Source organism: Protobothrops mucrosquamatus, unplaced genomic scaffold (assembly GCF_001527695.2).
Source record: "Protobothrops mucrosquamatus isolate PMUCROS unplaced genomic scaffold, P.Mucros_1.0 scaffold4710, whole genome shotgun sequence".
Lineage (NCBI taxonomy): Eukaryota > Metazoa > Chordata > Lepidosauria > Squamata > Viperidae > Protobothrops > Protobothrops mucrosquamatus.
In genome coordinates this window covers 19,623-43,487 of record NW_015390604.1, presented here as the reverse complement: position 1 = coordinate 43,487, position 23,865 = coordinate 19,623, and the positions used below count along the sequence as shown (strand labels likewise).

The window sequence follows — 23,865 nt, the reverse complement described above, 5'->3', positions numbered from 1 at the left end:
CAGAGCAGAAAAAGCTTCTTGGATGAGAAGTGAAACTTCTTCAAAGAAAAACAAGAAAGTCCAGTTGTCTCATGAAAAAGCATCTTTGGGATAACTGACCTGGATGACTGAGAATCTCCATAGATATGCTAGTTAACATCTTCAGTGGAGTTTACGGCAGGGCTTTTCAACCTTTTCACCCATTGTACCACTTTTAGGATAAGGCAATATCCGAGTACCACCAGTCGCCCAGCAAGGTTTCAAAAACTTGACCCCCCCCAAAAAAGGAAAAAATGATAAAGTACAGGTAGTCCTCGACTTACAACAATTCGCTTAGTGACTGTTCGAAGTTCCAAAGGCACTGAAAAAAGTGACATGACCATTTTTCACACTTATGACTGTTGCAGCATCCTCAGGGTCATGTGATTTACATTCGGATGCTTGGCAACTGATTCATACTTATGACGGTCACAGTGTCCCAGGGTCATGCGGGAGGGGGGGAGGAAAAGAAAATGGAAGAGAGTGAGGCCGCAACAGAGAGAAGGGGGAAAAGGAGGGGGCGGTTGTGAGGTTGGCGCTCAGGGCCGAGACGCGAGTGGTCTCAAACACCCACCTGCCGAGGGAGTGGATGGCTCTGTCCCCTTCAGGCTCGCGCTTGCTTCTGAAGTAAGAATAGGGGGGGAAGGGCGACATGGATCCTGCACGAGAAGTCAATCGAGTTGCTGCACGAGTCCCTGGGGAGGGCGGGGCCTCGCTCTGCGCCTGCGCTCTTCGCGCACCCTCGGTAGGGTTCCTGCAGGCCGCCACCAAGCAGCATGTTTTCCGCAAGCGAGCTGGGAAGGAGCGGAGCGGGGGGGAGGAAGGCGACACTGCGTATCACCAGCCAGGTGCTCGCGTACCACCACCAGTTGAAAAGCCCTGGTTTAGGGGATTTAAACTCTACTGAAGATGTTACCTAGTTGGGTAACGAAACATTCAGAAACCAGCCCACAAGCTCGGAGAACGAACCTTCACCCTCAAATATGGGAAGGTCTCTTTCTTCCCAGAGTAAATGGCACTTGAAGAGAGGAGAACACCTCTGAGGAATGCGGTCAGGCAACCAAACAGCAGTGTGACTACCACGTCTCAGAGCACAAACATTTGAAGAATCCAGGAACCGTCAAAGGCAAACCAAAAAATACCAAAGCAACACTAAGCATCAGCCATCGATCCGAGATACTTACTGCATAGCTTTTGTTGGCTGGGAAACGATGGATCTTGTTTAATAAACATGGATGGGGACAGAGTCAGCAAAGTCCTTTCTGAGTATCATGGCCCCCCATTATTTCAGATGGCCTCACGCTCTGAACAGTATTTCACATAATCATTGGATTTGAGGTGGCCCTTCCTGGTCCAATTCAGTTTGTTTAGTTAAATGTGTTCCCTCTTTATTTTGTTGTCTTAAGTTTCTAAGAATGTGGTTTCCTTTTTTTCACATGCCATGCTACGCCTTCACACCCCTTTGGAAAAATGAAGAAAACACAGCACTAATTTGAAGCAACTCACCTATCTGGAGATGCAGAATCAGGGGGAAAAAAGAGGGAAATTCAACTACTCTTTTACTGACAAAAGATACAGCAGGAGAAAGTAATGTGCTCCTTAGGAAAAGGGGGGGAAAAGTCCTAAATAATTGATTCTTCTTAAATTAAGGGACAAGACTGTATAAAACATTTTACAGTTGGTAAAAATGGGCTTTTTGAGAGGAGGAAGCGTGTTCCTGTTTTTAAGCGGGATTCAGTTGAGGAACTTATTATTTGATAGTTTCACCATTGTCATCATTGTGACATTTTTGTAAAATTCAATTACTTATCCGGCACTGTGGGACAATCCAAGACAAGCCTTTTCTTTCTTCAAAAGGGCATTTGGAAGAAGAAAAAATAATAATTACAACATTTCATAATTACTGGTTGGTAATAATGCTGAGAAGAACCAAATGGAGGAGGCTATAAGAAGTAAAACTCAGATCCAGGATTTTAATCAGAGATCTCTTCAGGGGATCAAAAGGATACCCACAGGTCATGATCAAAACCCTTCATCTTTACTTACGTGCATCACCTTCAAAGAAATACAGCTTAACATATGGGATTAGCCAGTCAGAAATATTATTTGGCAATGATTATAATTCCTTTTTGAGTAACAAAATGAAGTTGCTCTTTATCAGGGCCACCTTGCAGGTTCAGCCGTCACTGTCCTTTCCACTGTCCACTCATTTACAGTTTCTCTCCTGAGTGGAAGGTCTCTGGGATGTAAGATGAAGGGGTCTTATTGAAACAGTTTCTCTCATCTATTCCTAGGTGTACTTTTTATACCAAATGGATACAGTCTTTCTACACACTGCACATTTAAGACCATATAGCTCAACCAAACTCACACATTTATCTGTTTTCTCCTGTGTTGCTGTTGTTTTTTAAGGAAAAAAAGGCAGTCCTGGTAATCAATTTTCATTTATTCCAGGCATTCTTCCCACGACTTTTAATATAAAATGAACTTCAGGTGTTTTTATGGTTCTCCCATATGTGAATTCCTTTAGTCTGATAAGGCTACTTACCGTTGCAACTGAACAGTCAACAAATTTCTACTGTTTTTTTCCTTCTTATGTCCCTTTGTGAGAAGAAAATACTTGTGTGATTGAAAACTCCCGAGTTACGATTTCTCTCTTGTGTGGATTCTTTTATGCTTCATAAGGTGACTATTTCGACTAAAACTCTTTCCACAATCTGTGCACTTACAGGGTTTCTCTCCCGTGTGGATTTTTTTATGTCTCGTGAGGTGACTTTTGTGACTGAAGCTCTTTCCACACTCTGTGCAGCTGTACGGTTTCTCTCCCGTGTGTATTATTTTATGTATGATAAGGTTGCTGTTCTGACGGAAATTCTTGCCGCACTCCGTGCATTTGTACGGCTTCTCCCCCGTGTGGATCCTTTTATGGCAAATAAAGACACTGTTCTGACGGAAGCTCTTTCCGCACTCCAGACATTTATACGGTTTCTCCCCCGTGTGGATTCTTATATGCATCATCAGATTTGCGCTGGCACTGAACTTCTTTCCACACTTCAAGCAGGTATATGGTTTCTCCCCAGTATGGATTCTTTGATGGTATCTAAGACCATTGTTATACGAAAAGCTCTTTCCACACTCTGTGCATTTATACGGTTTCTCTCCTGTGTGCATCCTTTTATGGTAAGAAAGATGACTGCTTCTATTGAACCGCTTTCCACATTCCGAACACTTGTAAGGTTTCTCTCCCGTGTGTATCCGTTTATGGCAAATAAAATAACTGCTGCAGTTGAAACTCTTTCCACATTCCAAACACTTATACGGTTTTTCCCCCGTGTGCATTCTTCTGTGATATGTAAGGTGTAAGGCTGCAGTAAAACTCTTACCACACTCCAGGCACTGATACGGTTTCTCCCCAGTGTGAATCCTTTTATGTTTGACAAGGTGACTGTTCTGACTGAAACTCTTTCCACACTCCACGCATTTGTATGGTTTTTCTCCTGTGTGGATCTTTTTGTGGCGAATGAAGTAACGGCTGCAATTGAAGCTCTTCCCGCATTCTGAACACTGAAATGATTTCTCTCCCGTGTGCATTTTTCTATGATAGGTAAGATCCGAGCGTACGCTGAAACTCTTTCCACAGTCCAGGCACTGGTATGGTTTTTCCCCTGTATGGATTCTTTTATGCTTCAAAAGGCTACTGTTCTGACTGAAGCTCTTTCCACACTCCAAGCATTTGTACGGTTTCTCTCCTGTGTGGATCCTTCTGTGGCAAACAAAGACACTGTTTTGACGGAAGCTCTTTCCGCATTCCGTACATATATATGGTTTCTCTCCTGTGTGGCTTCTTACATGCATCACAAGGCTTGAACTTTCACTGAATTTCCTTCCACACTTCAGACAAGTGTATGGTTTCTCCCCGGTGTGGGTTCTTTTATGTCTTGTAAGGTGACCACTCTGGTTGAATCTTCTTCCGCACACCAGGCATATATACGGTTTCTCCCCTGTATGGATCCTTTCGTGTATGATTAATTTACATCTCTGAGTGAAGGTCTTTCCACAGACCAGGCATACGTACGGCTTTTCCCCTGTGTGGATTCTTTCATGTATGGTAAGTTTACATCTCTGTGTGAAGGCCTTTCCGCACTGCAAACATTTATATGGTTTCTCCTTCGGGGGAGTTTCTGCGGGTGAAATAAGCAACTGTTTCTTACTGGAACTCTCTTCATACTCACACTGTTTTTCACTGTTATGGGAAATAGGATGACTGCTCAAATCAAAACTCTCCTCACAATTTATAAATGCATAGGGCGTGTCTTTGAGATACGATTGGTAATGTAAATTAACAGAAGAGGTATAATTGACCTTCTTCCCATCCTCTTGATATTCATGTTGTTCCTCGTCAGTCTGGGTTATACAATATTTACGGAAATCAAACTTCCTGTTGTCTCTTTCACCACATCCACTAAATTTTCCTTTATCTTCTCCTTGTTGAACTCGTTGGGTTGAGAAGTCATGGAATTCATTATACCCGAAAGGAGAAGAGCTCTTCCCTCCATTCATTATGCAGCTTTTCTTACTGCTTTGTGATGTCCCTTGATTTCCAAGCATTCCTTCTTCAGACTTGACCATTTGTAATAGCGCTAAACTGGGCTCCTTATAATTAGTTTGCTCCTGTCTATAACCTGGTTTGGAGAGAAAAAAAAGTTCATCATTACACAATAGAAAAAAAGCTGCACCTGTTATTTCTGTATATCTAAGATTTTACTGAGTTCTTCTTTGTATGATTGAAAAGAACCAAATTTCTATTTTATTTTTTAGTAGTGCCTCTGCAATTATTCCCTCTTAATTTTATGAGTAGAGTAGAGTAGAGTAGAGTAGAGTAGAGTAGAGTAGAGTAGAGTAGAGTAGAGTAGAGTAGAGTAGGAATAGACTAGACTAGACTAGACTAGACTAGACTAGACTAGACTAGACTAGACTAGACTAGACTAGACTAGAGGTTGGAGGCCTTCTAGTCCAACCCCCTGCTTAGGGAGGAAACCCTATACCCATTTCAGACAAATAGTTGTCCAGTCTCTTCTTAAAAACTTCCAGTGTTGGAGCATTCACAACTTCTGGAGGCAGGTTGTTCCACTGATTAATTGTTCTAACTGTCAGGAAAGTTCTCCTTAGTTCTAGGTTGCTTCTCTCCTTGATTAGTTTCCATCCATTGCTTCTTGTCCTGCCTTCAGGGGCTTTGGAGAATTGGTTGACTCCCCCTTCTTTGTGGCAGCCCCTGAGATATTGGAACACTGCTATCATGTCCCCCCTCGTCCTTCTCTTCATTAAACTAGACATACCCAATTCCTGCAACCGTTCTTTATGTTTTAGCCTCCAGTCCCCTGATCATCTTTGTTGCTCTTCTCTGCACTCTTTCTATGAGGTATTATGAGCTATTTCTGGGGGGTTTTTTCTTATGAAAAGACCGAATGATCAGGAGCTCAAGGGGCTATTAAGAATGAAATGGATGAAGGAATTGTGGGCTTCTTCAATTGATGCCTTTTTAAATTAATAATACAAAATTAAAAACATAATTGATTGATGCATTGACATTATAGCAAATGCAGTTTTGGAAATGCCCTACATTGTACAGATCGTCCCTGAGCCTCAGTTCTTCCAAAGCAAGGGACACTTTCAGGGGATTGTAGAATTGCCTCAGCTTCTACAGCCCCCGACCTATCTCCCTCCCATCACTGTCCTTTGAGTCACCATACACAGCATGGCCAAGACGAAGACAATGCTGTATTCCACTACCATCACTTCCAGCGGACCTTCCAACACTGGAAGTTTTTAAAAAGAGACTGGACAACCATTTGTCTGAAACGGTATAGCATTTCCTGCCTGAGCAGGGGGTTGGACTAGAAGACCTCAAAGGTCCCTTCCAACAACATCATCATCATCATCATAAAAGAGCCAAGGTTGCCTACCCCTGATCTAGACCAGTACTAACTGAATTTAAACTTATGTAGTGTCTTGAAATCTTCCCAGGTTTCCAAACACTACCTTTTTAAAAAGCTGCTAAAAGAACAATACAGGTAGTCCTTGACTTACAACAGTTCATTTAGTGACTGTTCAAAGTTACAAAGGCATTGAAAAAGTGACTTATGACCATTTTCCACACTTATGACTATTGCAGGATCCCCATGGTCATCAGATGCTTGACAACTGACTTGCATTTAGGACAGTTGCAGTGCCCCGGGGTCATGTGATCCCCTTTTTTTGCCACTTTCTGACAAGCAAAGCCAACAGGGAAACCAAATTCACTTAACAACCATGTTACTAATTTAAGAACTACAGCGATTCATTCCCTGAACGAATGTGGCAAAAAAAAAAGTTGTAAAATGGAGCAAAACTCACTTATAACAAGTTTCTCACTTGTTCTCCCAACGTTAAATTTTGGGCTCAATTGTGGTCGTAAATTGAGGATTACCTGCATTGCATTATTTCCTGTATTGGGCTGAAGTACTTAGGGAAATAATGCAACTTGTTCTCAGCCCTAGAAGGAGTTTACACATGATTTACTCAGAGCCAAAGGAAGGCCCTTTGATCAAACGGCCAGTATGAGAGCTGCCATTGGTTATTAAGTAACCTAGGAAATTGGATGGTTATTAGTAAGGTGACCAATCGTCCTCCTATAGGGAGGACAGTCCTTCTTTTGTACTCATTTAAATAATAATTAATAGGCATGTAAGCATAATTACAATATAAAATGCAATATAAAATGTTATTGTTACAAATGTTTTTTATTATGCATTTATATTATAGTGCAGTGATGGCGAACCTTTTAGAGACCGAGTGCCCAAAAACTGCCCCCGCCCCTGCTCCACCCACTGCCCCGCCCCCGCTCCGCCTCCCCATCCCCCGCCCCGCCTGCCTGCAGGGCCACTCACCACCTCCAGGACCCGCCGCAGATTGCCCAGGCAGCCCAGCAGCGCTATGGCAGTCACGCCCTCTGCCCGCGCCCTGCAGCATCAACTGTGCACGATGGGGTGTGAGGGTAGAGTCTTGTCTACGCTGCCTGGCTGCCATGTCCTTGGCTGCGCTGCTCCGCATGGGCCACCCTCAGGGGCGACTCTCCTTCAAGGGGGCTGCTGGAGAGGAGGGGGTCGTGGGGGGAGGCGAGGCTGGGGCAATGGCATGTGTGCCCAAAGAGAGGGCTCCGAGTGCCGCCTCTGGCACCCGTGCCATAGGTTCACCACCACTGTTCTAGTGTATTCTGTATTGTTGCAATGAATAAAATGTTTTATTTACGATATTTTTTTCTTCAATTTATTTGTGTCCTCCTTCTCATTGTAAAAAAGTTGGTCACCTTATTATTAGGAACAGAAATCAAGAGAGACACAGGGCATATTTTTCCTGTGCTTATTCTAGCCAGGTGCTCTTAGCACTTAGGACAAAAGACTTTCCACAATTAATTGAACCCAGAGCAAAGCAGTTCCTTACCCAGAGCGGCCACATTCCTAGAATTCTCCAGCATGACTTCCCTGTGTAAGGCTCTCTGGCTGGGATCCAGCAATGTCCACTCCTCCTCCGTGAAACACACAGCCACCTCCTCAAAGGATACCAAACCCTGAAAGTCAAAGGATATGTTCCTCAGCAGAAGTCCCAGAAAGTCTCCTTCTAGATTTCCAATACCCCCAAAGGTGAGTTTTCCAAGAGAGAAAACGCTCCTTTTCTCACATGACGTACTACCTGGTTTTAGATTAGATTTAGATTCACTTTGGAAGCATTCACAAGTGCACAAAACATGCATGTTGAAATAACAACATAACCATCCTGGAGAGACACAAAGCTCTGGAAATCAAAGGATATGTTCTTCAGAAAACATCCCGGAAGTTCTGTCCCAGATTTTGTATATCTTAAATAGCAAAGTTTTGTAAAAGAGAAAATGCTCTATCTTTTTTTCTTTTTTTCTACAAAATCAGTTCTTATAGGTGCCTCTTGCAAGATTTACTACCCCTCTGAAATATTCACAAGTGTAACAAAGATGGAACTTGAACCTCTAGGTTGCAGTTTAATAATGCGGCCATCTTTGAGAATTCTTCCTTGGGAGAACATGGAATCATAGAGGTGCACAGGGGAGGAGTGACACCCTGATCCATTTGCACGGTTGGAGTTTCTTCCTGGCATGATTCATCTTCAGAACTCTGTGAATTTGTCTGACATGCTTCTCTTTGAAACATGATAGCAGTGTTCCAATATCTCAGGGGCTGCCACAAAGAAGAGGGAGTCAAGCTATTCTCCAAAGCGCCTGAAGGCAGGACAAGAAGCAACGGGTGGAAACTGATCAAGGAGAGAAGCAACTTAGAACTAAGGAGAAACTTCCTGACAGTTAGAACAATTAACCAGTGGAACAACCTGCCTCCAGAAGGGGTGAATGCTCCAACACTGGAAGTTTTTAAGAAGAGACTGAACAGCCATTTGTCCGAAATGGTATAGGGTTTCCTGCCTCAGCAGGGGGTTGGACTAGATGACCTCCAAGGTCCCTTCCAACTTTACTGTTATTATTATTATTACCTTTTATTTCTTTTTTTACACCCCAAGGTTTATTTTTGCAGGAGCAAGCACCTTGTATAAATACAAACTTCGTATAAACATATTTTAATCTGATGTGTTTATGTAACTTATTTAACGTCTATGGAGTTTCTCAGTCATCCAGATCATGTCCCAAAGATGCTTTTTCACAAAGCAACTGGACTTTGTTTTTCTTTGAAGACGTTTCGCTTCTCATCCAAGACGCGAAGACAGCAAAGTCCACATTTTGGACAGAGAGGACTGCTGGTTTGAAAGAGGGGTCAAAGAGGCCATCTATGTCAAAATTGAACAGCCCCCCCCTCAACAGAGGGGGAGGGATATGACATCATCTATCTCCAGTCTACAACATAGTCTTTTCAACAGTTCCAAGAAGGCTCCACACCCATTTGCACTACTCAGGTGCACTACTCACTACCTTGCTGACACAGATAAACCTCCAGGTGTCCTCAATGACTCTCTAAAAGAAGGCAAATGACCAGCTGTCTGCAAGGAGTATAAATCCTTCCCTTCCCCACCATCCAGTCAGAGCGGAAGAAGCTTGTTGGATGAGAAGTGAAATGTCTTCAAAGAAAAACGAGAAAGTACAGTTGCCTCGGGAAAAAGCACCTTTAGGGCAACTGATTTAATGCTAATCAATTCTTAAGTGGTATCATTTAATTGCTTTATTTATTAACACATTGTGAGGAGTCCTACTAATGGTTTAATAAAAGTATATACATTAAGGTGACTCTTTGTTTTCACAACATGGTATCTGATTCTTCTTCTTGCATGTGCCAGCAAGGGATTTATTTTAAAGTAAAATACTGTAAACGACTGCAGGAACAAGAAACTTAAATACTCAGCTATTTACACAAATTATACTGATATGTAGGGTGTCAACTCTACAAACGAGTACAACTGCAGCCATTATTCCTACTCATTTTCGGTTGCCACACAGAATGGAGGGAGGGGGTGTTGCTAGCTGCTTCACTAGTCAAAATAATCTTTTGTCCCATGGGAACCAAGATCATCGGTTGCTCCCGAGACTGCAGGCTGGGCTTTGCAAAAAAAGTCCACCAAGAAGATATATTGGGGAACGTAGTTTCTTCCATAGCTTTAAGGAAGGGATTTTTTTTTAACTTTGTATTGGGGAATTCTTACGTGTATCTCCAGACTTGGTTTCGCTTTTGGTGTGACATAGGGTTGTGCAGAGACATCATCCTGCCAACAAAAGTACATATAGTCAAGGTCATGGTTTTCCCAGTTGCAATGTATGGCTGTGAAACTTGGACCATAAGAAAAGCTGAGCGCCAAAGAATTGAGGCCTTTGAACTATGGTGCTGGAGGAGACTGCTGCGAGTCCCCTGGACTGCAAGGCAATCAAATCGGTCAGTCCTAGAGCAGATCAACCCCGACTGCTCTTTAGAAGGCCAGATCCTGAAATTGAAACTCAAGTACTTTGGCCACCTAATGAGAAGGGGGGACTCACTGGAGAAGAGCCTAACGCTGGGAAAGACTGAGGGCAATAGAAGAAGGGGACGACAGAGAAGGAGGTGGCTGGATGGAGTCACTGAAGCAGTAGGCGTGAGCTTAAAGGGACTCCAGAAGATGGTAGAGGACAGGAAGGCCTGGAGGAATGTTGTCCATGGGGTTGCGATGGGTCGGACATGACTTCGCAACTACCAACAACAGGGTTGTGCTGAAATAACCATTTGAAAGTGGGGCCAAACCAACTCCTGATCATAAGGCTCTGCATTGAATCCCATGGCAAAACCAGACATCCCCACTGCCCCACAAAGATTTCTGTGCCTACCTGAGGTGTTGTTCCCCCACACAGAGGAGATGCTTCAGCAATTTCCATCAGCAGCCTCCCACTCCCTGTGATTGAGATAAAAGGGAAGCACTATAAACTAACCCCGGCCCGAATTTTGCGTTTGTGTGTAAAAACAGCACATGAACGAAAGCACTTCAAACTTCAATGCCCTCAAAACTGACTTTCACTTACTTGGATCCTCCTCGGGGATCCTTAGAGGGTCCGTAGAGGGACCAGAAAGACCTTCCCCTCCTTCAGGAGATACCACAACTGTCTTCATTAAGGGCTCCTGCATCTGAAATAACAGCCAGAATCACAGGAGAACCAAAGTTACAACAACTGAACATTGGAACAAGGGAATTCTGTTACGCCTTCAAAGCTGGACCATCTTATATCCATAGGTCAGGGGTAGGCCACCTTGGCTCTTTTATGACTCGTGGACTTCAACTCCCAGAATTCCTGAGCCAGCATGGCTCAGCTTGGAAACCTCTCCCTTTCCCCTCAGCATGGCTGGCTCAGGAATTCTGGGAGTTGAAGTCCACGAGTCATAAAAGAGCCAAGGTTGCCTACCCCTGCCATAGGTGAAGATGCAAACTCCCTTGGGATTCTCCTCCCTCCCGTGGAATGATCTGGACAGGGAAACCGAAGTCTGGAGGGCACCGAAGGGGGAGGGCAACCACTTCAGTTGCTACAACCTGCATTTGTGGTGAGCAACACAGCAAAGGAAAGCAGCACCTCCTTCCTGAGGGCATCCTCCGAGGACGGAGCCTCTCACCTGCTGCTTCCATTCCTCGGCCTGGCTCAGCAAGAAGCCTTCGGCCAGGGCCACCGCCTGGGAGCAGCTCTCCGCTCCGCACTCCCTCAGCCAGCCCGCCACCTCCGGGGGCAGCACGGCCAGGAACTGCTCCAGGATCACCAGATCCACCACTTGAGCTTTGGTGCTCTTTTCGGGCTTCAGCCATCGATAGCAAAGCTGCTGCAGGCGGTTGCAAACTTCCCGGGGGCCCGCCGACTCCGGATAGCAAAAGCGGCGGAAGCGCTGGGCCTCTGAGTGCGGCGGGTCCTCGGGGAGGGTCTCCCGCTTGGCTCCGGCGGCCCAGGCCTTTCCACCTTCCTCGGGCTCAGCTTCAGGAAGGCCTGAAGCTCCTCTCCACCTTCCGCCTGACTTCGGCACGTCCATCTTGCGGGCCAGGCAGGCCGAGCTTCCTTCACGGCGTCTATTCAGCTCCTCTCCTTCTCGGCCGCATCCGGAGACGCTGAACAGCTTTGCTGTGGACCAGCAGATACCCCACCTGCAAGGGCTTCTAAGACAGGGAGGAAGAGTCTGAAGCAAAGGCTGAGCAATCTCACACCTACAAATAAGGCTTCAATCAATCAATCAATCGGGATAGAGAGCTGGAAGGGACCTTGGAGGTCATCTAGTCCAACCCCTTTGCTCAAGCGGGAGACCCTATATACCCATGCAGACGGGTGGCGGTCCCAATCTTTTCTCGAAAGCCTCCAGGGCAGTGGTTCTCAACCTGTGGGTCAGGACCCCATTTGGGGTCGATCGACAATTTCACGGGGGTCGCCAAGCAAGGCTGTCCGCCATTTTTTTTGTCCGCCATTTTTTTCCCCTTTTCCGGCGGGTGCCTTACCTCCCTTGGGCTGGGCCAGCTGGTAGTCGGCCTGCTCCGTCTCTGCCGCTTGCCAGTTACGCCTCGGCCGGCACAGGGGGCAGAACCACGCATGCGCGGCGCTCCCGGGCAGGGAAAGTCCTCGACTTACGACCGGTTGGATAGTCCTCAACTTACGACCGGTTTAGTCCTCGACTTACAACCGGTTTAGTCCTCGACTTACGACCGGTTGGGGTCGCGGCATTAAAAAGGTTGAGAACCACTGCTATATACCCATGCAGGCGGGTGGCGGTCCCAATCCTTTCTCGAAAGCCTCCAGGGATGGAGCAGCCACAACTTCTGGAAGGCCTCCGAGATGCGCTTCTTGCCAGTTCCCCCCAAGATCTGGTTCCCACGACCGGCTCACCCGCTTGCTAAGCCACCCAGGGCCATAAACCCAATTGCAAAGCAGGCGTCGCCTCCACTTCGGCTCCTGGGTCCTCTAAGTCAATCCCACGGCTGGCCGGCGGGGGAGGCGATTCAGACGCTCCCCCCCCCCCAGGATCGCGGCACCCGCCGAAGGAGACCCACAGCGGGGAATCTCCAGGGGAAAGAAGGAGCGGAGCTGAACCGGCCTCTCTCTGCCTGCGCTGGGCTTCACTCACCCACCCACTCACCCCCTCCCTCCCAGCCTTCCCGGGAAAGAAAGCCTTTTGGACACGCGGGTTGGTGCTTCCCCACGATCCCCGATCCGGGCAACAAAAATCCCGGCTCTTTAATTAGCCCCGCCCTTGCCGCCTCGCGGGGGGGGGGAGCTTGGAATGCGGGGCGAGAGAAAAAGAGAGAGAGCGCTTCTTCCTAGAGAGGCAACACTCCGGCAGCCCCCCGCCCTCGCCGACTCCGGGGGGAGGGGGGAAAGGTTCGGAATGCGGGACGAGAGAAAGCGCTTCTTCCTAGAGAGGCAACATTCCGGCAGCCTCCCACCCATCCTGCTCCCTTTTAAAGGGCAGCCGCCCCCCCCTTCTCGATTTTTCCTGCAGTAGCCAATTGCTCGCCAAGCTCTCCGGCGCATGCTCCGTCCCAGTCTGAAGGGAGGAAAGCGAAAAAGCTGCAACGCTTGCAGGATTATTGGATGGATTTGAATCTGTGATTTCCAGGGGATTTGAAGGGAGGATTCCAATTGGCTTTGAGAGGAGATCCGCGAGGCTCAATAACAGAGCTGGAAGGGTCCACAAAGAAGAGGGCGTCAAGCTATTCTCTAGAACAGGGGTAGACAACCTTGGCTCTTTTATGACTCGTGGACTTCAACTCCCAGAATTCCTGAGCCAGCTATGCTGGCTCAGGAATTCTGGGAGTTGAAGTCCACGAGTCATAAAAGAGCCAAGGTTGCCTACCCCTGCTCTAGAACATAAAGAAACCATACGTTATAACCATAGATGCACACTAAACACTGAATAATTCTGCAGTTGTTGCAATACAAAATACATTCTAACATGTACTCCAACAGCTAGTCAATGTAGTTTGGGTAATGAAACGTCTGCAAGAAAACAACCAAGCTCAGGGAGCACCAAGGAACTTATTGCCGATAAGATCATTGGCCTTCCTTGATCATTTTACTACTATCATAATAACATTTTTCTTTTCAACCAGATCAACAGAAATTAAACCTTTCCGTTCTTCTATGTGAGACTTTATTTCGTTTGAACTGATGGTCAACAATCGTTTATATCCTTCTTTAGGCACCTTTGACATAACTGTATTTAAAATATTTATATAGCCACCCATCTTTCAACAGCTCCTGGGTGGCACCCAATCAAAGAGATTTATGTCAGTTTTCTTTTGTGTTTTCTTTCATAAGGGCAGTAATGAGATTTAGAAATTTCTTACAACTTTCTGTAAGTTGTATCTTATAACAGAGCCATTTATGAAACGTGAGGGCAGCGCTCTTTTTGAAACATTTCCATACACTGGCTGTTTTTATGATTTTCCTTCACAGATTCCTTTACATTTCATATGGATAATTTTGGGCCAGGCACTGTCTCCCAGCCTACTATGAAATTTACTGTCTTTAGGACCACCATAGCGCTTCTAGCTTGTCTAAAGGTACAGGGGGGAGGGGAGAAGAGTTTGGGATCCACAGGTGCTCCCTATCAGCATGAGAGCCAAAGCTGCTGAAGAGATGTTTTGGGGAACCGAAGTTTCTTCTCATAATTATTGGAAGATTAATTGGATAATGTGACCTGAACAGTCAGAGAGGGGAGAGAAAGTTTTACTTTTTAATTATCTGTTTTCTGCTATATTCTCAGAGCTAGCTTTTTTTCCATCGTACCGGTTTGCTAATGCCTAATAAAATTTACATTAGAGATTGCAATGTCTCTGGTGTTTTGCTTCGTTGGGCTTCTTAGCTGGAACTTGACAGTATGTTCACCACTTGAGTTATTTATTTAAAAAGATAAAGCACAGAAAATAAATACATAAGGACACACTTCTGACAGCACATCTTCCTACACTCTACATATTTCTCGTTTTTAATAATAATAATAATAATAATAATAATAATAATAATAATAATAATAATAATAATAATAATAATAATAATAAAGTTGGAAGGGACCTTGGAGGTCATCGAGTCCAACCCCCTGCTCAGGCAGGAAACCCTACACCATTTCGGACAGATGGCTGTCCAGTCTTTTCTTAAAAACTTCCAGTGTTGGAGCATTCACTGCTTCTGGAGGCAGGTTGTTCCACTGGTTAATTGTTCTAACTGTCAGGAAGTTTCCTTTACTGCACCTGTGCATTTGGTTTTTCTTGCCTAAATGTACAGCCTTTTATCTTTATTCATAAGAATAATTTCCTTTTTTCTTTGAAGATGAAATTGTAACAGAGAAATAAAGCTGAACTTTCTTTAAAAAAACTTGAGTAGTTACTTATCAAAAATTCAGAGATAAATTCAAGAAACTGCTCAATGCAGTCATAAACTAAAAAGTATCTCTAACAGGGAAGTCTACCAATGTCAGGCACAAGGGAAATCTTAAATCCTACTTTTTTTTTCCAGTGTCTGCCCAAGCTGCTTCTATCTACTCCAACAGAAGAACTAAATCCTTTCCCCAAATAAGGAGACTCTTCTTTTATTCCCTGGATCAAGAAAGTCCTGATTCTGTCAAGATATGCTGCTGCCTTATCCTGGGAAGCAGGCTCCATCTTGTAAACGCCGATGACATCAGAGTTTCTGGTGCCTCAAGTTCGCAAAAATTTAGTGAGTGGAGGAACCCCCAAAGCCACACCAAAGAATGTCAAACTACAACTGGACAGCAACCCACCAGTCTGAGGTGGTGACAGCATGGCTTTGTCCAGATGAGAAATTATGGCAAACAAACCCACAGTCTAATGGGTTACGGACAAGCAAAGAGTCAGCAGGATCTTGCCATGGATGGTATCACACACTGAAAATAGTTTTGCATAATCATTGAATCAAGAAGTGGCCCTTCCTGGTCCAATTCCGTTTGTTAAAGGGTGCTCCCTCTTCAGTTTGTGAGTTCATGTTTCTAAGGTTAAGTCTTTTCACATTCCATGTTTCACCGTTAAAATGACTTTGAATAATGAGGAAAACAACACAAATTTGAAGCAACTTACCCCTATCTAGAGATACAAAATGAAAAATGAGGGAAATTTATCTACTGTTCTAGCAAAAAAAGATACAGCATAAGAAAGTAAGTGTGTTCCTTAGGGGGGAAAAAACACCCCTCAAATATTTTATTCTAAAATTAAAGGACAAGCACTGTAGTTAAAATTTTATAAAGTTGCACAAAATGTGGATTTTTGGAGAGGAGATGTAATCCTGGTTTTTTATTATTGTTATGGGGTTGGTGTCAGCAGAGGTAGTTATTGTGTGTTTAAGTTTTACCACTATCACAATAATTTTTTAAAACATTAAATCAGATTCTGCCATGTTCATTCCGCACTGAAGGATAAATCTTTCCTTTGTTCTATGGGACATCGCATCAAATGCTTCCATGGGAATATTATATGCTTCCTGGGGTTGTTTTTTTTTACAAGGTTAAACATTCCCATTAGCCTCAGTCTGTTTTCATGGGACTTTAATCCTGACCAACCATATAATCTTCGTCAGCCTCTGATAAAACAGTCCCTGATTACCTCAGGAAAAATATTCAAAATTGGTCTAACAATATGGAGAAGGACTCGTGATCTGTTGGTAAAGACTTAAGCAAAAAAAAAAAACCCACCAACCCTCTTAGTAAGGCTACACTTGGAATACTGCATCCAGTTTTGGTCACCACGAAGTAAAAAAGATGTTGAGACTCTAGAAAGAGTACAGAGAAGAGCAACAAAGATGATTAGGAGACTGGAGGCTAAAACATATAAGGAACAGTTGCTGGAATTGGGTATGTCTAGTTTAACGAAGAGAAGGACGAGGGGGGACATGATAGCAGTCTTCCAATATCTCAGGGGCTGCCCCAAAGAAGAGGGAGTCAAACTACTCTCCAAAGCGCCTGAAGGCAGGACAAGAAGCAAGGGATGGAAACTAATCAAGGAGAGAAGCAACTTAGAACTAAGGAGAAACTTCCTGACAGTTAGAACAATTAACCAGTGGAACAACCTGCCTCCAGAAGCAGTGAATGCTCCAACACTGGAAGTTTTTAAGAGACTGGACAGCCATTTGTCTGAAATGGTGTAGGGTTCCTGCCTGAGCAGGGGGTTGGACTCGATGACCTCCAAGGTCCCTTCCAACTTTATTATTATTATTATTTATTTTTATTTTTATTTTTATTATTATTATTATTAATTATTATTATCCAGTTTTTTCTCCTGAGTGGAACTTTTCTGGTATTTAAGAAGACACATCCCCTTAAAATAGTTGCATTGCTCCGTTTCTTGATGTACTGTCTCTCCTGTATGGATCAGCTCTTCAGTCCGCAGGTTTAGCATCCATGAAGTTCATCCAAACTCAGATATGTATTTTCTTGGAGGGCATAGTCTGTCCTATGGGAAATAAGGGCAGTGACACATTTTAACCCATTTCTACACTTCTACACTTTACGGTTCTCCAATGTGGATTCATTTAGATCTGATGTGGCTCCTTTTCCAACTGAATGTTACCGCAAAGTCAACATATTTCTGGTGTTTTTTGCACGCGGGTCTCTCTTTAGGAGAAGAAAACACTTGTGATGAACGCTCCCGAACTTATGGTTTCTCTCTTGTGTGGATTCTTCTGTGTTGTGAAAGGTGATTTTTCTGACTGAAGCCCTTTCCACACTCGGAGCATTTGAATGGTTTCTCCCCCGTATGAATCCTTTTATGGCAAATAAAATGACTCAGGCATTTGAAACTCTTTCCACCTTCCGAACACTTATAAGGTTTCTCCCCTGTATGGATCCTTCTGTGACAATTCAGATCTGAGCGAACACTGAAGTTCTTTCCACACTCGAAGCACTTGTAGGGTTTCTCACCGGTGTGCATTCTTTCGTGTTTCTTAAGGTGACAGTTTCGCCTAAAGTTCTTCCCGCACTCCAGGCATTTGTATGGTTTTTCTCCTGTGTGGATCCTTCGATGGTAAATATAGGTCGTTCTCTGACGGAAGCATCGCCCACACTCGGTACATTTATATGGCTTCTCCCCCGTGTGGATTCTTACATGTATCACAAGGCTAGATCTTCCACTGAAGTTCCTTCCACACTTCAGGCAAGGATATGGTTTCTCCCCAGTGTGAGTTCTTTTATGTCTTGTAAGGTGACCGCTCTGACTGAATCTCCTTCCGCACACCAGGCATATATACGGTTTCTGTCCCGTGTGCTTTCTTTTGTGAGCTGTGAGACGACTTCTCCTACTGAATCGCTTTCCACACTCCAGGCATTTATACGGACTCTCCCCTGTGTGAATCCTCTTATGGTACATAAGATCTGAGGAGCCACTAAAACTCTTTCCACACACCAGGCACTGATACGGTTTCTCCCCTGTGTGAGTTCTTTTGTGTTGCATAAGGCTACTGTTCCGCCCGAAACACTTTCCACACTCCAGACACTTGTATGGTTTTTCTCCTGTGTGGATCCTTTTATGGTAAATAAAGGTAGTTTTCCGACTGAAGCTCTTATCACACTCTGTACATTTATATGGTTTCTCCCCCGTGTGGCTTCTTACATGTTTGATTAGGTTTGAACTTCCACTGAACTTCCTTCCGCAGTGAAGACACGAATACGGTTTCTCCCCAGTGTGGGTTCGTTGATGTCTGGTAAGGTGACCCGTCTGACTGAATTTTTTTCCACACACCAGGCATATATATGGTTTCTCCCCGGTGTGGGTCCGTTCATGGACAGTAAGTTTACATCTGTGACTGAAGGTTTTTCCACACTCCAGACATTTATACCGTTTTTCCATTGGGGGATTTTCTGGGGGTAAAATAAGCAACTGTTTCTGGCTAAAACTCTTTTCACACTCATATGGGTTCTCCTTTTTATGTGACGTAAAATGATTGTTCAACGTGAATTTTTTGACACAATTTATAAGTGCATATGGTGTCTCCGGGATGTATGATGGGTGATGTAAAACAAGAGAAGAGCTAAGGTTGATACTTTCCCCGTACTCTTGATATTCATATTGTTCCTTTTCAGTCTGGTTTGTATAATATTCACTGGAAACAAATTTCACTTTGTCTGTCTTGTCACATCCAAGATATTTTCCAACTTCTTCTCGTTGCTGAAGTTGCTGGCTTGGGAGGCCAAGGACTTCATTGTGATCAGAAGGAGAAGACTTCTTCCTTCCACTCTTTAGGCAGTTTTTCGAAGTTTTTTGAAGTACCCCCTTGATTCCAAGCATCTTTTCTTCAGAATGGAATAGTGCTAGGTTGGGCTCCTGGTAATTCTCATGTTCCTGCCCAAAACCTGATTTGACGAAGAAAAGAAAAAATTAATTAATCATTATGTTCATCAGAGAAAAATACTGCAACTGTTATTTTTGCATTTCCAACATTTTGCTAGATTCCTCTTTGTATGGCGTAAATCTTTCGTTTCATTTAAGGTTCTACCTCAAACATTATATATCTTTTGGGCGATTCCCTACTTAGTTTTTATGAGATATTTTGGTTTTTCTTCCCACCTTTGGAGAAAAAAACCCTACTTTTTGTTATCTGAAGACTGAATAATCAGGAGCAAGGGGTATCAAGAACAAAATGTATGAAGCAATTGATGCCTTGATGTTCATTACAGCAAATGCAGTTTCAAGAATGCTCTACATTATATACTATATATATTACTCTGAGCCCCTTTCTTGTAAAGCAGGTACCCAACAATCTTTGCAAAAAAGCTCGATTCTTCTCCTCAATGTTGTAATTCTCCTTTAGACCGAATCCATAGCAGCTTCTAATACTACATTGTGTTGAAGCACCCAGGGGAAAAAATGCCACTTGTTCTGATCTCTACAGGCAACTTACACATCTTCATCTCAGAGATAAAGGAAGGGCCCTTTTGTCCAAACAGATGGTATGAGAAACTGCCACTGATTATTAGGCAATCTTAGAGATGGAGCAGTTATAAGGAATAGACAATCATTCTTCATCTAAAGCAGGGCTCCCCAACATATGGTCTGCGGCCCACTGCCGGGCCGTGGCCTACTGGCCACCAGGCTGCAGGACAGGCTGGCCAGTGCGCGCACTTGTGTGTGCACTTACCCCCACTTGTGCTAGCGCCCGTGGACCTGTTTACTCATGCGCTTGGGGCTAACAACGGCAGTGGCTAGTGCTGACATGCATGCCCAATTGGGGCCACTAGCACCTGCAGGTTGCACACCCCATTTGCACATGTGCACGGCACTAGCAGCGGCAGTGGCTAGCGCCTGCACGCATATGCAAAGAGGGTAGCTAGCGCCGTGCGGGTTGTGCATTGTTTGCACATGCACGTGGGGCTAGCAGCAACAGCGGCTAAAGCAGTGGTTCTCAACCTTTTTAATGCCGCGACCCCCAACCGGTCGTAAGTCGAAGACTAAACCAGTTGTAAGTCGAAGACTAAACTGGTCGTAAGTTGAGGACTAAACCAGTCGTAAGTCGAGGACTACCCAGCTGGTCGTAAGTCGAGGACTTTCCCTGCCCGGGAGTGCCGCGCATGCGTGGTTCCGCCCCCTGCACCGGCTGAGGCGTAGCTGGCAAGCGGCAGAGACGGAGCAGGCCGACCACCAGCTGGCCCAGCTCAAGGGAGGTAAGGCACCCGCCAGAAAAGGGGAAAAAAATGGCGGACAGCCTTGCTTGGAGACCCCCGTGAAATGGTCGATCGACCCCAAATGGGGTCGCGACCCATAGGTTGAGAACTGCTGGGCTAGAGCATGCACAAACGGGGCTGCTAGCGCCATGTGGATGCGCGCGACCCCATTAGCATGCGGCCCCGTTCACATGCTTGTGCGCGTGGGTGCGCATGCAAATTTCCCAGCTGCTCCTTTTTCCCTCCGGGCCGCCAGCATAAAAAGGTTGGTGACCTCTGTCCTGAAGTAGTTCAGATTATCTGCTCTGGAATCAGACTAAAGGAAAATTATCATCTGGGCTAAAGAACTTCCTCAAAAGCTCAGATGAGGAAGGATCTTCTAAAGCAGTGATGGCGAACCTTTTAGAGACCGAGTGCCCACACCGCAACCCAAAACCCACTTATTTATTGCAAAGTGTCAGGGCCACATCAGCATTGTGGTGCCCTCAGGGGGGTGGGGGTGGGCGTGGCCCACTGGGTGGGCGTGGCTGCGGTGGTCACGGCAGACTGAGTGGGCATGGCCGGGATGGGCGTGGCCACCTTGACGTTGCTTGTGGGGAGGACGCCTGTGGGGCTGGGCAGGATTGGGGTAGATCCAGGGGGTCTCTGGTAGGTGGGGCGGTGGGCAGGAGGCTCGTCCTGCGGGGTGAGGCAGGGGATAAGGCGGGGGTGCCATTGCTGCGGGGCAAGGCAAGGCGGGGGGGGCTGCTGCCTGACACCATCAGCCCCCCGCACACAGAGGCCAGCAAGCGCATGGGGGCGTGGTCTATCACCTCTGCTCAAGCTTGCTAGTCAGCTGCTTCGCCTTCTTTGTGCTGGGTGGGGCTGCCGCTCCGGGTGCAAGCAGTGGCCTAATGCAGGGCTTTTCAACCAGTGGTACGGGTACCACCTGTGGTACATTGGCACCTGGCAGGTGGTACATGACCATCCTAGAAAAATGGTAGCGGGGGAGGGGAATGAGCTGAACCGGTGGCAGCATCGCACAAGCCTGAGCGAGAGATGGCTGGAGCTGCAGGGCTGTTAGGGCTCAGCGGAAGCACTAGGATCAGCGCCAGGCTCTAGTTCAGTGGTTCTCAACCTGTGGGTCGGGACCCCATTTGGGGTCGATCGACCATTTCATGGGGGTCGCCAAGCAAGGCTGTCTGCCATTTTTTTTGTCCGCCATTTTTTTTGTTCGCCATTTTTTCCCCTTTTCCAGCGGGTGCTTTACCTCCCTTGGGCTGGGCCAGCTGGTGGTCGGCCTGCTCCGTCTCTGCCGCTTGCCGGCTATGCCTCGGCCGGCGCAGGGGGCGGAACCACACATGCGCGATGCTCCTGGGCAGGGAAAGTCCTCGACTTACGACCGGTTGGGTATTCCTCGACTTACCACAGGTTTAGTCCTCGACTTACCACCAGTTTAGTCCTCGACTTACAACCGGTTGGGGGTCGCAGCATTAAAAAGGTTGAGAACCACTGCTCTAGCTGGAGCTCGGTGCTGATCCTGGTGCTTCTGCTGAGCCCAGAAGAAGCGCCGATCAGCTGGAATGTTGCAGCATCTGCAGGGTCTTGTGATTTACATTCAGATGCTTGGCAACTGATTCATATTTATGACGGTCACAGTGTCCCAGGGTCATGTGGAGTGACTAAAATCTGCTGCAACCACCCAGCAGGTGGGGGGAATAAAAACCAAACACACCCCCAACCCACCTCTGCTGCCAATCCTCAACAGAAATGCTCACAACAATGAAAAACTCAGACAGGAGGAAGAGCACCACCGGGTGGGCAGGCAGGTGTCTTGCTCGGCTGTGGCTTGGGGGGCACTTTTTTCAGTGCCACTGTAACTTCGAACAGTCACTAAGCGAACTGTTATAAGTCGAGGACTACCTGTACTTTATCACTTTTTTCCTTTTTTTTGGGGGGGGGGGTCATCAAGTTTTTGACACCTTGCTAGGCGATTGGTGGTACTCGGATATTGCCATATCCTAAAAGTGGTACAATGGGTGAAAAGGTTGAAAAGCCCTGGCCTAATGGACCTGCACGAGCTGGTGGTGGTGGTGGCAGGTGTGCCCACAGAGAGGGTTCTGAGTGCCGCCTCTGGCATGCGTGCCATAGGTTCGCCATCACTGTTCTAAAGTATCTATCAACTTGTCCGTTTAAGCCAGGGCTAGGCAACCTTGGCTCTTTTATGACTCGTGGACTTCAACTCCCAGAATTCCTGAGCCATGCTGGCTCAGGAATTCTGGGAGTTAAAGTCCACGAGTCATAAAAGAGCCAAGGTTGTCTACCCCTGATTTAAGCAAAAAAAGTCACAGAATGTCCTTCTAGGTAGAAGCTGCTTTCCGAGCACTTACGGCAACAAAAGACTTCCACAAATGCCTGAATACCAGAGCAAAACAGATCCTTACCCAGAATGGCCACATTCCTAGAATTCTCCAGCATGACTTCTCTGTGTAAGGCTCTCTGGCTAGAATTCAGCAGAGCCCATTCCTCTTCCGTGAAATACACAGCCACCTCCTCAAAGGATACGGAGCCCTGAAATTCAAAAGAAATGTTCCTCAGCAGAGACAACCCAGAAAGTTCTCTTCCACGTTTCCAATATCCCAAAAGTAAGTTTTACAAGACAGAAAATGCTCCTTTTGTGACATAATCTAGGTTTCACAGCTGCCTCTCCGACAATCCACCTGTCTGGTTAGAACAGTGGTTCTCAACCTTTTTAATGCCGCGACCCCAACCGGTCGTAAGTTGAGGACTAAACCGGTCGTAAGTCGAGGACTAAACCGGTCGTAAGTCGAGGACTAAACCGGTCATAAGTCGAGGACTAAACCGGTCGTAAGTCGAGGACTTTCCCTGCCCGGGAGCGCCGCGCATGCGTGGTTCCGCCCCCTGCGCCTGCCGAGGCGTAGCTGGCAAGCGGCAGAAACGGAGCAGGCCGACCACCAGCTGGCCCAGCCCAAGGGAGGTAAGGCACCCGCCGGAAAAGGGGGAAAAAAATGGACAAAAAAAATGGCGGACAAAAAAAATGGCGGACAGCCTTGCTTGGCGACCCCCATGAAATGGTCGATTGACCCCAAATGGGGTCCCGACCTACAGGTTGAGAACCACTGGGTTAGAATGTCTTCCTACCACAATTCATTTCGGAGAAAGACGTTGAAGAGGTACGTCATTTTGTCGCCTCTTTTCCTGAGTGAAAACTTTTTTTTTTTTGCAGAAGCTACCATTTTGATGCAATAACTCCATACCTCTCATACATATCACTTTTATCTGATTATTAACTGAATCTTGGTTGAACAAGTCAGACTAGTTAAACATCTATGGAGAGTCATCCAGGTCATAAGTTATCCCAAAGGTGCTTTTTCACGAGGCAACTGGGCTTTCTTGTTTTTCTTCGAAGATGTTTTGCTTCTCATTCTAGAAGCATCTTCAGCTCCTAAAGAAGCTTCTTGGACAAGAAGTGAAATGTTTTCAAAGACAACCTGCCTCCAGAAGCGGTGAATGCTCCAACACTGGAAGTTTTTAAGAAGAGACTGGACAGCCATTTGTCTGAAATGGTGTAGGGTTCCTGCCTGAGCAGGGGGTTGGACTCGATGACCTCCAAGGTCCCTTCCAACTTTATTATTATTATTATTATTATTATTATTATTATTATTATTATTATTATTATTATTAT

General features: G+C 45.8%; 1 pseudogene; it reads right to left on the bottom strand.

Annotated features, from left to right (window-relative positions):
• The window catches only part of LOC107299238, a 62,788-nt pseudogene that overhangs the window by 35,680 nt on the left and 3,243 nt on the right, over nt 1-23,865 (bottom strand).